Raw genomic sequence first — 13,980 nt, forward strand, 5'->3', positions numbered from 1 at the left:
TAATACCACATTACTAAAATTTCATAAATATTTATAAAAATATTTCCAACTCGGTTTTACGAGATCGAGGTCTTGATACCTTGTTTTTACCAAATTTCTTTAATAATTTTTTCTAACTAACCACTAAATTGGTAAAATTTTTCTATCGATATTTTCATACGATTTTCATATCATATCAATATTCATGAAAAAATAACAAAATAAATTTCTCTTTAAATTGGATTTGTGGTTATGAAATCACTGTTCCGATAACCTTGAATTTAGGCCATTACAACTCTTCCCACTTTTTAAGGATTTTCGTCCTAAAAAATCTTACCAGGAAAGAGGTTCGGGTAATGTTTCCTTATTGTCTCCTCCGGTTCCAATGTCGCTTCCTCAATCCCATGCTTTTTCCATAATACTTTCACCAAGTTTATCTTTTTTTTCTGAGCTCCTTTGTCTCCCGAGCCAAAATCTTAATTGGTTCTTCAGTGTAACTCATATTCAGCTGAATCTATATTTTTGTCGGGGAAATAACATGTGAAGGATCCGATCGATACCATCGTAGCATAGACACATGAAAAACATTATGGATTCTATCAAGTTCTAATGGTAATGCCAATCGATAAGCGACTGGTCCAATTCTTTCTATGATTCCATATAACCCGATAAATCTTGGACTCAATTTACCCTTTCGACAGAACCGAAGAATTTTCTTCCAAGGAGACACTTTCAGGAATACCTTGTCACCGACCTGAAATTCAATCTTTTTCGTTTAAGATCGACATATGATTTTTGACGATCGGAAGCTGATTTTAGACTATCCCAAATAACCTTTACTTTTTCTTCTGTTTCTCGGATCAAATCAACCCCATGTATATTCTTTTCACTGAGCTCTGTCCAATACAACGATATTCTACATTTTCTACCATACAAAGCTTCATACGGAGTCATTTTAATACTGGACTGATAACTGTTATTGTAAGCAAATTCAATCAAAGGTAGATATCTTTCCCAATTACCTTCAAACTCTAGTATACAACATCGGAGCATATCTTCCAATACTTGAATTACACTCTCAGATTTGCCATCTGTCTGAGGATGAAATGCAGTACTGAAATACAACTGAATACCTAGAGCTTCTTGCAATTTGTCCCAAAAACGAGACGTAAATCGGGGATCTCTATCCGATATAATAAAGATAGACACTCCATGTAGCCTGACAATCTCATATATGTACAATTCAGCTAGTTTATCTAAAGAATAATCCATACGTACCGGAATAAAGTGCGCTGACTTTGTCAATCAGTCAACAATCACCCAAATGGCATCTTTTTTCCTCAAAGACAACGATAACCCCGATACAAAATCCACAGTGATTCTTTTCCATTTCCATTCCAATATAGTGATTAGCTGAAGTAACCCCGAAAGTACCTGATGTTTAGCTTTAACTTGCTGACATATCAAACACCTTGATACAAACTCAGAGATATCACGTTTCATACCTGACCATTAGTACATATTTTTCAAATCATTATATATTTTATTACTCCCTGGATGTACAGACATAATACCGCTATGAGCCTCGTGTAAAATCTTCTGTATGAGCTCTGAATTCTGAGGTTTACACACCCTACCTCTGAATAACAAACAACCATCAATCCCAACCTAAAATTCAGAATCAGTACTTGACTCACATTGTACCCATTTAACCTGTAACTTCTCATCATTCTTCTAAGCTTCACATATTTACTGCAAAAATGTCGGTTTAGCTCTCAATTCAACTATGATTGAACCATCATTAGTCAGTGACAACCAGGTATTCACAACTCATAAAGCAAACAGAGATTTTTGGCTCAAAGCATCAGCTACAACATTAGCCTTACCCGGATGGTAATCAATAATCAAATCATAGTCCTTTATCAGTTTAAGCCATTTGTGCTGTCTTAAATTCAAATCTTTTTGCGTCATCAGATATTTCAAGCTTTTATGATCAGTATGAATATGACATTTCTCACCGTAAAAGTAATGCCGCCATATATTTAGTGCAAATACAATAGTAGCTAATTCAAGATCATGTACTGGGTAATTTTTTTCATGTGGCTTAAGTTGTCTTGAAGCATAGGCTATTACTTTACCTTCTTGTATCAAGACACAACCTAAACCATTTAATGAGGCATCACTGTAAATAACAAATTCCTTACCCGGTTCAGGCTGCACTAATACAGGTGCTTTCGTTAATAGATCTTTCAATCGGTTGAAACTCTACTGACATTCATCAGTCCAGTCAAACTTTACATCTTTCTGTAATAATCAAGTCATTGGAGAAGCTATCATAGAGAACCCCTGTACAAATCTCCGATAATAACCAGCTAAACCCAAGAAACTTCTAACTTCAGATACATTCTTCGGTGGACTCCAATTGAAAATAGCTGAGATTTTACTCGGATCTACCTTGATTCCTTCGGCGGATACAATATGTTCGAGAAAACCCACTTCTTGAAACCAAAATTCACATTTACTGAATTTAGCATAAAGCTTCTTGTCACGCAGAATTTGCAACACTATTCTCAAATATTCTGCATGCTCATTTTCATGTCGAGAATAGACTAGAATATCATCAATGAATACTACCACAAATCTGTCTAAGTACGGTTTGAATATCCGGTTCATTAAATCCATGAATACTGCAGGTGTATTAGTTAGCCCAAACGGCATAACCAGAAACTCATAATGCCCATACCTAGTTCTGAAGGCTGTTTTTGGCACATCTGACTCATTTACTCGTAGCTGATAATAACTTGATCGGAGATCAATCTTTGAAAACACTGTAGCACCTTTCAGCTGATCAAATAAATCATCAATTCGGAGTAATGGGTATTTATTCTTTATGGTTACTTTATTAAGTTGCCGGTAGTCGATACATAGTCTTAAAGACTCGTCTTTCTTTTTCACAAATAAAACCGGAGCACCCTAAGGTAAATGACTCGGTCGAATAAAACCCTTATCAACAAGTTCCTGTAACTGTGTCTTTAACTCTTTTAGTTCTGTAGGAGCCATCCGGTACGGAGCTATGGAAATCGGAGTAGTTTCCGGAATCAAATCTATAGAAAATTCTACTTCTCTTTCTGGTGGCAACCCTGATAATTCCTCTGGAAACACATCAAAAAATTCACATACCACTGTCACTGCCTGAATTTTCAACTCAAATACCTTGGTGTCTAGTACATAAGCCAAGTAAGCATCCTACCCTTTTTTGACATATCTTTGTGCTGCCATCACTGAAATCACATCAGATAACCCCTCTATCTGATCAGATTTAACTCGGAGTAACTCACCATTCTAACATTTTGGCACAATATATTTCTGTCTACAATTTACTATTTCATCATGCTGGGTTAGCCAATCCATGCCAAATATCATGTCAAATTCATCAAACGACAGTAACATCAAATCAGCCAGGAAACAATAACCTCTTACCATCAGCGGACAATTTTTACAAATTTTATCCACCAAAACAGATTGGCCCAGGGGGTTCGACACTTTAATCACAAATTCAATAAGTTCAATAGATAAATCTTTAACACATACAAGCTTTATACATATATATGAATGTGTAGAACCAGGATCAATTAATGCAGTAATATTAGTGTCAAGTAAAGAAAATGTACCAGTAATAACATCAGGTGTTGAGGCATCTTCTCTGACACGAATGGCATATGTCCTAGCAGGTGCTCGTGCCTCAAGCTTGCCTGCAGTATCTTTTGTAGCTCTTTGGCTACCACTGACATTACCGGATGGTCGAGGTGGTCTACCCCTAGAAACTGATTAATTGGCTTCGGTGTCTGTTCAGCTTCTTTTTCACCCCTTTCTGGACAATCTCTGAGGAAATGATCAAATGAATCGCATCGGCAACAAGCCCCACTTTTCAGCAGGCATTCTCCAAAATGAGTTTTATTACAATTCTAGCATCTCGGCTTAGGGGTACCAACACTGCCAAAACTGGTCTCTGATGGAGTTGAAGCTCTTAGATTAGTGCGTTGAGAACCTCGCTCTCTACCCGAATACCCAGTAGCTGAGGTAGAACGATCTTGGTATTCTTCAATTTCTTTGAAGCAGAAAACTAGGATTTTTCCATCAGTCTTTTATTAAAAATTCGAGCTTCCCTCTCACCTTTTTTCTTCTCTTTGCTCAATTCTTCTGCTTTATAAGCTCTCTCTACCAATGTAGCAAACTCTCAAACTTCAAGAATTTCGATCAGTAGCTTAATCTCTTTATTCAACCCTTCTTCGAATGGTTTGCACATTTCGGCTTCTGACTGTACCCATTCCCGAGCATATTTACTCAACCGAACAAATTCTCTCTCATATTCAAATACCGATTTGTTACCCTCTGTACCTGTTCTGGAGCCGGAGCATGACTCCAGGCTTCCTCGGATTAAGCTCAGTCGGCAGGCATTTACTATAAGAAAAAAAAACGTTTAAATGGTCAGGAGATATCATACTATCAATAATAATTTAAATAGCATGTATAGCTAATCTCATATTTGCTACATTGGTCTTAGAACTGGATAAACTATAGTTCTGATATCAAAAAATGTAACGCCCCTATCCGTTTTCGTTGCTGGAATAGGGCATGAGGTATTACCGGAGTTTACGAATTAATTTTTTTAAACTCAATATAACCCCTTTATAGATATCTAACCTTCCCTGCAATTTTAAACTGAGACCAATCCACACCAACCAATCCAATTCAACATATTTTCAAGATAGATTCATGCATATTTATAAGATAACATCATCATATATCAGAATCAAGATTTGTTAGCCATACCAATGGCTGACCTTACAATCATTTCACATTAACATTTACTTTATTAGCTTATACATGCCATTGATTTCCAAAATAAAGTTTCTTTATATACCGAAATCTTGAGGTTGATAGTGTGATGTGTCTCCGACCGAATCCGACCTCCGAGCTCTTAACACTATAAAACAGAGGAAAAAGAAAAACAAGGTAAGCACTTTGTGCCTAGTAAGCTTATGTAACAAGAATTATACTTACCTAATATTTTCAATACAATGAAATAACATTCATATATCCATTCAATGCATTATTACCCTAACATGCACAAACTTAGTATTCAAGTTAGTCCAATAATTTCCATGTATCAATAATATATACCATGATTGATGAGTTCATCAATACCCTAATTTCCATTCCCTTGTTATTTTTCCATATTTATCCCGTTGAATTTCTCAGAATTTCGATAGATTTTCAAGGGTAGACTTTAGTGTACAAATCCGGGTCCGTCAATTCATATTCATGTGTGCAAATTTCCATTTCAGAGAGCACATTCCCGCGAACCTCATTCTTACAGCGGGATTACCAGTCCAAGCTAAATCCCTTATAATATAAACTCATAGAGTATTGTCGGGATTACCAGTCCAAGCTAAATCCCTGCAACGGCAATTACTCTAATGAGTTTGGACCTGAATTACCAGTCCAAGCTAAATTCAGACCCTAATTCGGATTACCCGTCCGGGCTAAGTCCATTTTACACATATTCTTCGGGAGGGCTATATCAGGATAGGATCACCCGTCCGGGCTAGATCCTTTTTACTGTCAATTCCTTTTCAAAGATCCATCGAATTTTCCTTTTATTCAACCGATATTTCTTCCCCTTTTATCAAATATATCAATGTTTCATCAATTTTCATACAATGAACATTCAAATCATATTCACATCAATAACATACATTTCAAGCATTTAAAAATATAATTCAAGTTACATGAACTTACCTCGATACTTGTTCGTATACAAAAATCTTTTAATTCTGAACTTTTTCTTTTTCTTGATCTAGCTTCGTATTTGACTTTTTGGATCTAAATAAATAAATTTAATCATAAATTTAATACATTTCATCTTCATATGTAACATTCGCTACAATTCCACTATTATTTGTAGTTCATTAAAGCTGTCTACTTGAGTTGTAGTCACTAAATTATTTATATTTTAAGCTACAGAACTCCAAATTAAGATCCCTTAATTTTCCCTGAAACTAAACTCACGTATCTTCTTTCCATAAAATTTTTAGAATTTTTGGTTTAACGAATAAGTACAGTTTATTCTTTAAATTCTCCCCTGTTCTGCTATCTGAAAGTTCCGACCCTTCTTCACTAAAAATTAATTATCTCCTCATACAAGATTCAAATGATGTTCTCGTTTTCTAAACATATAAATTTAAGCCCATAATTACTTTTCTTAAATTTTTGATGATTTTTTAAATTCAAAATAGGGGAACCCGAATTCATTCTGACCTTATCTCACAAAATTTATTATATCTCATGATTTAAAATTCCATTGCATACACCGTTTCTTCTATGAGAAACTATACTCAGTAAGATCTAATTCCATATTTTTTTCATCTTCTAATTCAATTTCCACAATTTATGGTGATTTTTCAAATTTAGTCTACTGCTGCTGTCCAAAACTGTTTTAGTGCAAGATGTTTATTACCATTTTTCCCCTAAGCTTTTAATAAATAATAATTTCGTTCCTACTCAATTAGCTTCTCAATTGAGCTGATTTTTCTCAATTAACACTTTATTCTATCACTTTAAACTACTTTATAACCTTTGGGAATCAGAATTTCAGCACTAGACTTTAATTCCAAACATTTTCACAATTAGGTCCTAAAAATAAATTTCTATTGAAATTACCTAATAAAATCATCTCATAAACAAATTAAAGCTTCAATTTCATGCTATTTCATCATAAAATTACAGCACTCAACCATGGTGACTTTCAATTTCATCCATGAAATAAAAAAACTAATGAATTTAATAGTAGGACCTAGTTGTAACAGTATTAAAAACACAAAAATTATAATAAAAAGGCAAGGATTAATTCACTTGGTGAAAAAATTATGAAATACCAGATGAAAGAACCCCTCCTATGGCGTTTTGGCTGATGAGAATGAAGAGAAATCATAAGAAATCTAGATATTTTCATATTAATCCTAATTTATTTAATTAATTATGAAATATTCTAATTTTTCCCTTAAATCATCCATTTTCTTGCTGATTTCATGTCCTTGCCGTCCAGCCCAAATAAATTTTGGATCTAATTTCCTTTTAAATCATTTCTCATTAGACACTTAAGCTCTTTAATCATCCTAGCCAATTTTACACCTTTTCCAATTTAGTCCTTTTCATTTAATTGACTACCCAAACATTAAAATTTCCTAACAAAGTTTTAATACCACATTACTAAAATTTCATAAATATTTATAAAAATATTTCCAACTAGATTTTATGAGATCGAGGTCTTGATACCTTGTTTTTACCCAATTTCTTCAATAATTTCGTTTTCTAACTAACCACTAAATCAGTAAAATTTTTCTATCGATATTTTCATATGATTTTCTTATCATATCAATATTCATACAAAAATATTAAAATAAATTTCTCTTTAAATCGGATTTGTGGTTACGAAACCATTGTTTCGATAACCTTGAATTTAGGCTATTACAATCTTTATATTTTAAAAATATAAATTATTTCTAACTTTTATCTTAGTACTTGTATTTATTTTAAAGGATTGTATTGGGGCCATAGATAGAACACATATAAAAGCATGCATTTCGCCTTATTGTCAAATACCTTATATCGGACAGAAAGGTGAACCAAACACACAGAAAAACATTCATTTCGCCTTTTTGTCAAATACCTTATATCGGACAGAAAAGTGAACCAACTCAAAGTATTATGGCAGCTTGTCACTTCAACATGTGCTTTATTTTTGTACTTCCTGGTTGGGAAGGAACAACACATGACAGTAGAATCTTTTTGCAAGCACTTAGAAAACAAGAGTTAAAGTTTCCACACCCTTCACCAGGTTGAACTTTAATTTTTTAATTAATCTTTACATAAAAACAATATTAAAATTTTTAATTTATTTTTAAACTTGATATTATATTTTACTTTTTTGTTGGAAAATATTATCTTGTGGATTCAGGATATCCACAAATGGCAGGTTTTCTAGGTCCATATAGGGGGAATGATATCATTTACCTGATTTTCGCCGAGGTAATCATCGAGTATCTGAAAAAAAAGAAATCTTTAATCATGCTCATTCTTCATTACGCTCTGTAATTGAACGAACATTTGGAATATGGAAAAAAAATGGCCAATATTAAGAGATATTCCAAGTTATTCATTCAACAAGCAAGTTTTAATAGTTATTGCAACAATAGTTTTGCATAATTGCATTCGAAGATATGCTTGGTCAAATAATGAGGATTTTCGACAATTTGAGAATATACCCAACATGCCAACCTCTTCAGGCCATTTTGATAGAGGTGAATCGAGTTCTTCTAATAGTAAAAGTGACCTTGAAATCGCGATGTTAAGGGAAACCATTGCAACTAATTTAATGAATCCATATTTGTAAAAACATTTTGTATCATAACCTAATATCTAGTAATAATGAAACTTGTTATGTCTTATGTTACTTTTTTTTTATTAAAAATCATCCGTTTAGATGCTTCAAAATTTGATCCAAGTATAATGTTACTATTTGTGAAAATAATATTTATCATTGTTATAAAAGAATATTTAACTATAAAAAATTAAAAATAATTATCTTTTTATCTAATAAATAATTTAAATTGATTATATAATTCATTAAAATATTTATAATAAAATATTACAAGATACATTTTAATAATTTTATAAAAGTAAAATAATTTTAACAACTTATATTATATAGCAATTCTAATATGATGTCTTTAATAGCCATTTTTTATTCTTATCTCACCGTTACAATTGCGTTTGAATCCAAACACACACTCCACCATTGTTTCTAATCTCACCGCTACAGTAACTAATCTCACAGCCACCCCTGTTTTTATCCTCACCGGAGGTAAACACACCTCCCATCCAATAAATTATTTTTTATCTATAACAATAAATTTTATCAAATTTGTTACCGACGTTATTCTATTAGTAGTACTCATCGATTCTTGGGCTTTCAACTAACACAGTCTTTTTCTGTTGTTCTTTAACCCTCAGTTTTGTTTAGAGAAACACTTTTAAAAGGTATTGGAGATACCTAAATTTTTTTTGTGAATTGTTTAAGTCATTTAAAAATATTAATTTTGAGTTTGTAACACTTGAAATTAAATATTACATATTTGATGAAGGAATTTTGAAATTTATTTTGTTATATAATTTATTTTTTTATTACACAAATTGAAATTTATTTGAGCTAATTTCTCATTATTCAATTAAAATCCAAATATCAGGATAAACAGCCCAAACCAAAGCCCATAAATCCTCAGCCCATACAACTGTGCCCTAGTTTCTTTTCTTCTCCTTGTCTCTTTTCTTTCAGGCGCACAGCTTCAATTTTTCTTCTTTTCCGGTGCTTTTCTTCTGATCGGCCACCACGACTTCTTCAAAAGCCAATAGCAGTTCCAGTGTGGCCGACTTTCAGGCGTGTCCGAGCAACATATCCTAATTTTCTTTTAAGGGTTGTAAGTATAAAACTGTGTTGACAGTTCATGCTGTTTCTTACATTCTTATAGGGTCTGTATTCTAGTGTATTTCTACTATTATTTCAGAACCATCACATTTCTCTTGCCTTTAATAATGTGTCATAATTCCATTCTGTAGATAACAGATCAGCGATGTGAAATGTTCTATGATTTGAAAAAGTATAAAACTGTGTTGACAGTTCATGCTGTTCCTTACATTTTTAACTATGTGTTATGATGTATGGTTTCTGTGTAGGTCAAACTTCTTAGGCACCATGCTCAAGACTGATGATTTTTAAATCTCTTAGAGCTGGTATATACGTTCATCAATTTTGGAGTAAAAGCACTCTATTCCTTGATTGTATCTGTGGACTTGGTTATTCAGTAATTTCTAGCAGTATGAAAGAAATCAAAGTAAAAGATGCTTCTCCTATGTGTACTCTTGCACCTGATACTGAACCCAGAATCCAACCATCTTCCTCTGTAAGTGAGGACCGTAAGTGTTCATCTATAAGTGTGAAATCTACCCCTGAAATAGAAAAGAAATATGTTCATCATGTTTATGATGCTATTGCCCCCATTTTAGTTCCACCCGCTTTGCCAAGTGGCCGAAGGTCGCTGCTTTCTTGGAATCTTTGCCTACTGGTTCACTTATCTTAGATGCAGGATGTGGAAATGGGAAATATCTAGGTTTAAATTCTCGCTGCTATTTTATAGGATGTGATATAAGTCCTTCCCTTATCAAAATATGTGCTAATAGAGGGCATGAAGTTTTGGTTGCAGATGCTGTTAATCTTCCTTACAGAACTAATTTTGGTGATGCAGCAATCTCTATTGCTGTGTTACATCACTTAAGTACAGAGAATAGGAGAAAGAAAGCGATTGAAGAATTAGTGCGAGTTGTTAAAAAGGGTGGCCTAGTTCTAATAACCGTTTGGGCTGTTGAACAAGAGGATAAGTCATTACTTACCAAATGGACTCCACTTACAGAAAGGTATTTAGAAGAGTGGATAGGACCAGGTAGTCCTCGTGTTCGTGGCTCTTCATCCTTCACTCTAGAAAGCATTCCTGAAACTGAGGAAAATGGTTTGGGTGGGCATCCAAAAGATTCTAGAGTGAGTTTAACTGAGAATATGCAACAATCATCATGCTCAACCCCCCAAAATGAAGATGATTCAATGGTTTCTAGAGATGGAAAGAGTCAGCAGGAATATTTTGTCCCTTGGCACTTACCTTATCACCGTGCTGAAGTTAGTGGTGCCTCTGCTGGTGCTCTAGCAAATGGTTTGGCAAAGAAAGATGATAAGAAGGGTGCTGTAGTGTACAACAGATATTACCATGTGTTCGGTGAAGGCGAGCTTGAGAGGTATGCATATTGTCTTTGTAAACGTTTGCAGTTCTATATATCCATTTATTTATCAACATATTATCCAATGTTCGGGCTGCACATGGAACGAGCCTCGTTCAATTGGCTACCCAAAAATGGTATGACTGTGGTTTGTGATTTTAGATATATGATATGTGCTGAAAACTTTTACCTAGCTAACTGTCATTTTGAATACACTTTATTTTTAGTAAACTAACTGGACATGATATCATAGTGGAAAGTTAGCAATCATCTATTTTATTACACATTTACACTATTTAAAGATATAAATGAGAAGACCAAGTTGCTTACCATGAACTTAAGATACATATCTGAAATTATGTTTTTTTCCATTTGTTACTTGGTGTAAATGTTATTTTTGCATCGAGGGGATGTAAATGGTTTACAACAGTCGATATAATTGCCTTTGGATTTGATGTCAAAGGAATTTATATGATCTAGGTTAAGAGAGAACATGTGCAAGCCTCTACTTTTATCTTCATAAAATCTGTTTTTCGTTTTTGGTTGCTTTTAGAGTATGATGTTGCGGTTTGATGATTGGAATGGAAATTACCTCCTGTCATTTACATCTGTAGATGAAGATTTTTTGTTAATTTATTTTACATAATTTATGCAGGTTGGTATCGGGAATGGATAATGCTGTGATTGTTGATAAGTTTTATGACAAATCAAACTGGTGCATCATTCTTGAGAAAACATTAGAAGGATAAACAATTGCATTACTTCATCGTCACACTGGAATTAGCATCAAAGCAAATTGATTATTGCTTTTCATTGGCGGCTGTTGCACGCACTTCATGATTAAGAAGTTGCTGGCAAAGGATTCTTCACCATCTCTCAGACAGTAATAGAGGTGCTTGATCGATGTGGCTGAAGACGGACCTGAGATATGGATAGCTCAACCTTTTTCCCCATATACAATGTGTTAGTATTACTAGGGGTTGTATGTCAGCTCTCCGAATGTGGAAAGATTAGTGAATAATTCTGTTTTCGGCTTTCGATTTTTCGCGTTTATTTTTCAATATTGGATGAAGATTGTCCACTGCTATTTTGTTGGTTCGTCTGTTTTTCATACGAACTGAAACATGAAAATGCATAAAAAGTAAGGATGGTATTCGAGGAAGGGATGGATGTTGCCAAATCCACTATTGCTTTAAAGTTTTTATGGATGTGTATTAATTTTATTCTTTTCAAAGAGAAGATTACACAATTTTATCACACAAGTAGGTAAATTGGTAATTTTGCCCTTTTAATTCATATAAAAGTTGGAAGATTTTAGGGTTTATCTTATGGTGTAAATTTACAATTTCACTAATGATAATTTTATATAAATTGGGTAAACAATTATTAAAATTGTTCTATACACGTCTTCTAAAGAGAACTCGCCCTGTTACGATTTACTTTATTATCCATGTTGTTCCATTTGCAGCAAAGGCATTGAGGTTTGGATTTTGTCATCTAATTGTATGTGAGCAAATGTTTCTTATCATCTAAATTTATGGTCACAGAGGAATCATTGAATTAAATTTTATAAATTCTCTCTGAAAATACTGGAATGATTTCTCTATTTCTTTTAATAACTTAAATCATATTAAAGCTTTAAATATTATTTGAAAAAAAAAAGAGTTCATTTAAATGCCTTTTTCTTGGGTGGCTCATTTTTTATAACATCATTTTGGTTTTTGAAATCCTTCACTCTCTCAAAAAGAAAACCAAGGGAAGAGCACCTTTCAAAATTGATATCAGCCACGCTTTTGATAGAATTAACTGGGATTTTCTTCTTTCAGTCTTCTATGTGATTCCATCAGCATTGGATCAATATCATAAAGCAATGTATTTCCACTGTGTCCTATCAAGTACTGGTAAATGACTCACCATCCAGAAACTTCTCCCCCAAAGGAGATTCGGGGAGGGAGACCCCCTATCTCCTTATTTGTTTGTCATTTGCATTAATGTTCTCTCCCATCTGCTCCAAGAAGCAAAGAACAATGGATCTATCCAAGGAATTAAGATCTCTAGAAATGCTTCACCCATCAATTACCTCCTCTTAGAGGTGTTCAAATTTCAGTTAAACTCGAATTAACTGACCAAACTGAACTAATTTGGTTAATCGATCGGTTAATGATTTTTTAAAAGTTTGGTTATCGATTAATTTAATTCGAAATCAAATAATTAACCAAATTTTCAAAAAACTAATATTATATATATATTAAGTTTAGTTAGTTCACTGTCCACCCAAGCTCCAACCACCAGTCGACCTAATAAACCCAATTCAATATTACAAATTCATAACCTACTAACCCTAACCCAATAACCTTAACCCAACCCGAAAATCCCTAATCTAAAATAAAAAATAACACAAAAATCCCCAATGCTATAACCCTAATCACTAATCTGTAAATTGAAATTCATTCTCATTCATCTTCATTCTTTATCATCAATTCATGGAGATTTGCGCCTTTGAGCAAAAGAGAGAGGAAGATATTTCATTATATCAGCAAAATCAGGTTGATGTATCTGATATAAACAACAAACCCATCATCATTCATACATGTTACCCTCTCACTCTCACTCTCCCTTTTATTTTTTATTTTATTCCATCTTGCTTGCTTGCATGCATTCTTCTACAAACAAAACACTCTTTTCTCTCTCCGATGTCACCCTTTTGCTTTGCTCCTTTTTAGACTTTGGTCCCTTTTTCCATTTTTTTTTCGGGTTTTGTTTATTTTTTCGGAGTGATATTTTGTTTGGTGATTAAATATTAAGTGATTTAACAGAATTATTATTATTTTTATATGTTTTATACTTGATTTAACCAAAAAAAAAACATAAAACTTTGGTTAATTCGATTAACCGACCAAATTAACCGAAATAATTCAGTTTGGTTAACTTTTTTTTGAAAAAAATTCAATTCGGTTAACGGTTAAGGGTTTAAAAGTTTAAAAATTTTGGTTAATTTTGTTAATCCTAGTTTGGTTCGGTTAACCGATTGAACACCCCTACCTTTTCTTTCTTGACGATTGTTATATCTTCTTCAATGTTAGTGTTCAAGCGTGCAAAACCTCAAAGCTCGTC

General features: G+C 33.3%; 1 pseudogene; it reads left to right on the forward strand.

Annotated features, from left to right (window-relative positions):
• Positions 1 to 9,338: 9,338 nt before the first annotated feature.
• On the forward strand, positions 9,339 to 12,028 carry LOC107962467 (tRNA (carboxymethyluridine(34)-5-O)-methyltransferase-like; annotated as a pseudogene).
• Positions 12,029 to 13,980: the final 1,952 nt, after the last annotated feature.

This window comes from Gossypium hirsutum, chromosome A06, assembly GCF_007990345.1.
Source record: "Gossypium hirsutum isolate 1008001.06 chromosome A06, Gossypium_hirsutum_v2.1, whole genome shotgun sequence".
NCBI lineage: Eukaryota > Viridiplantae > Streptophyta > Magnoliopsida > Malvales > Malvaceae > Gossypium > Gossypium hirsutum.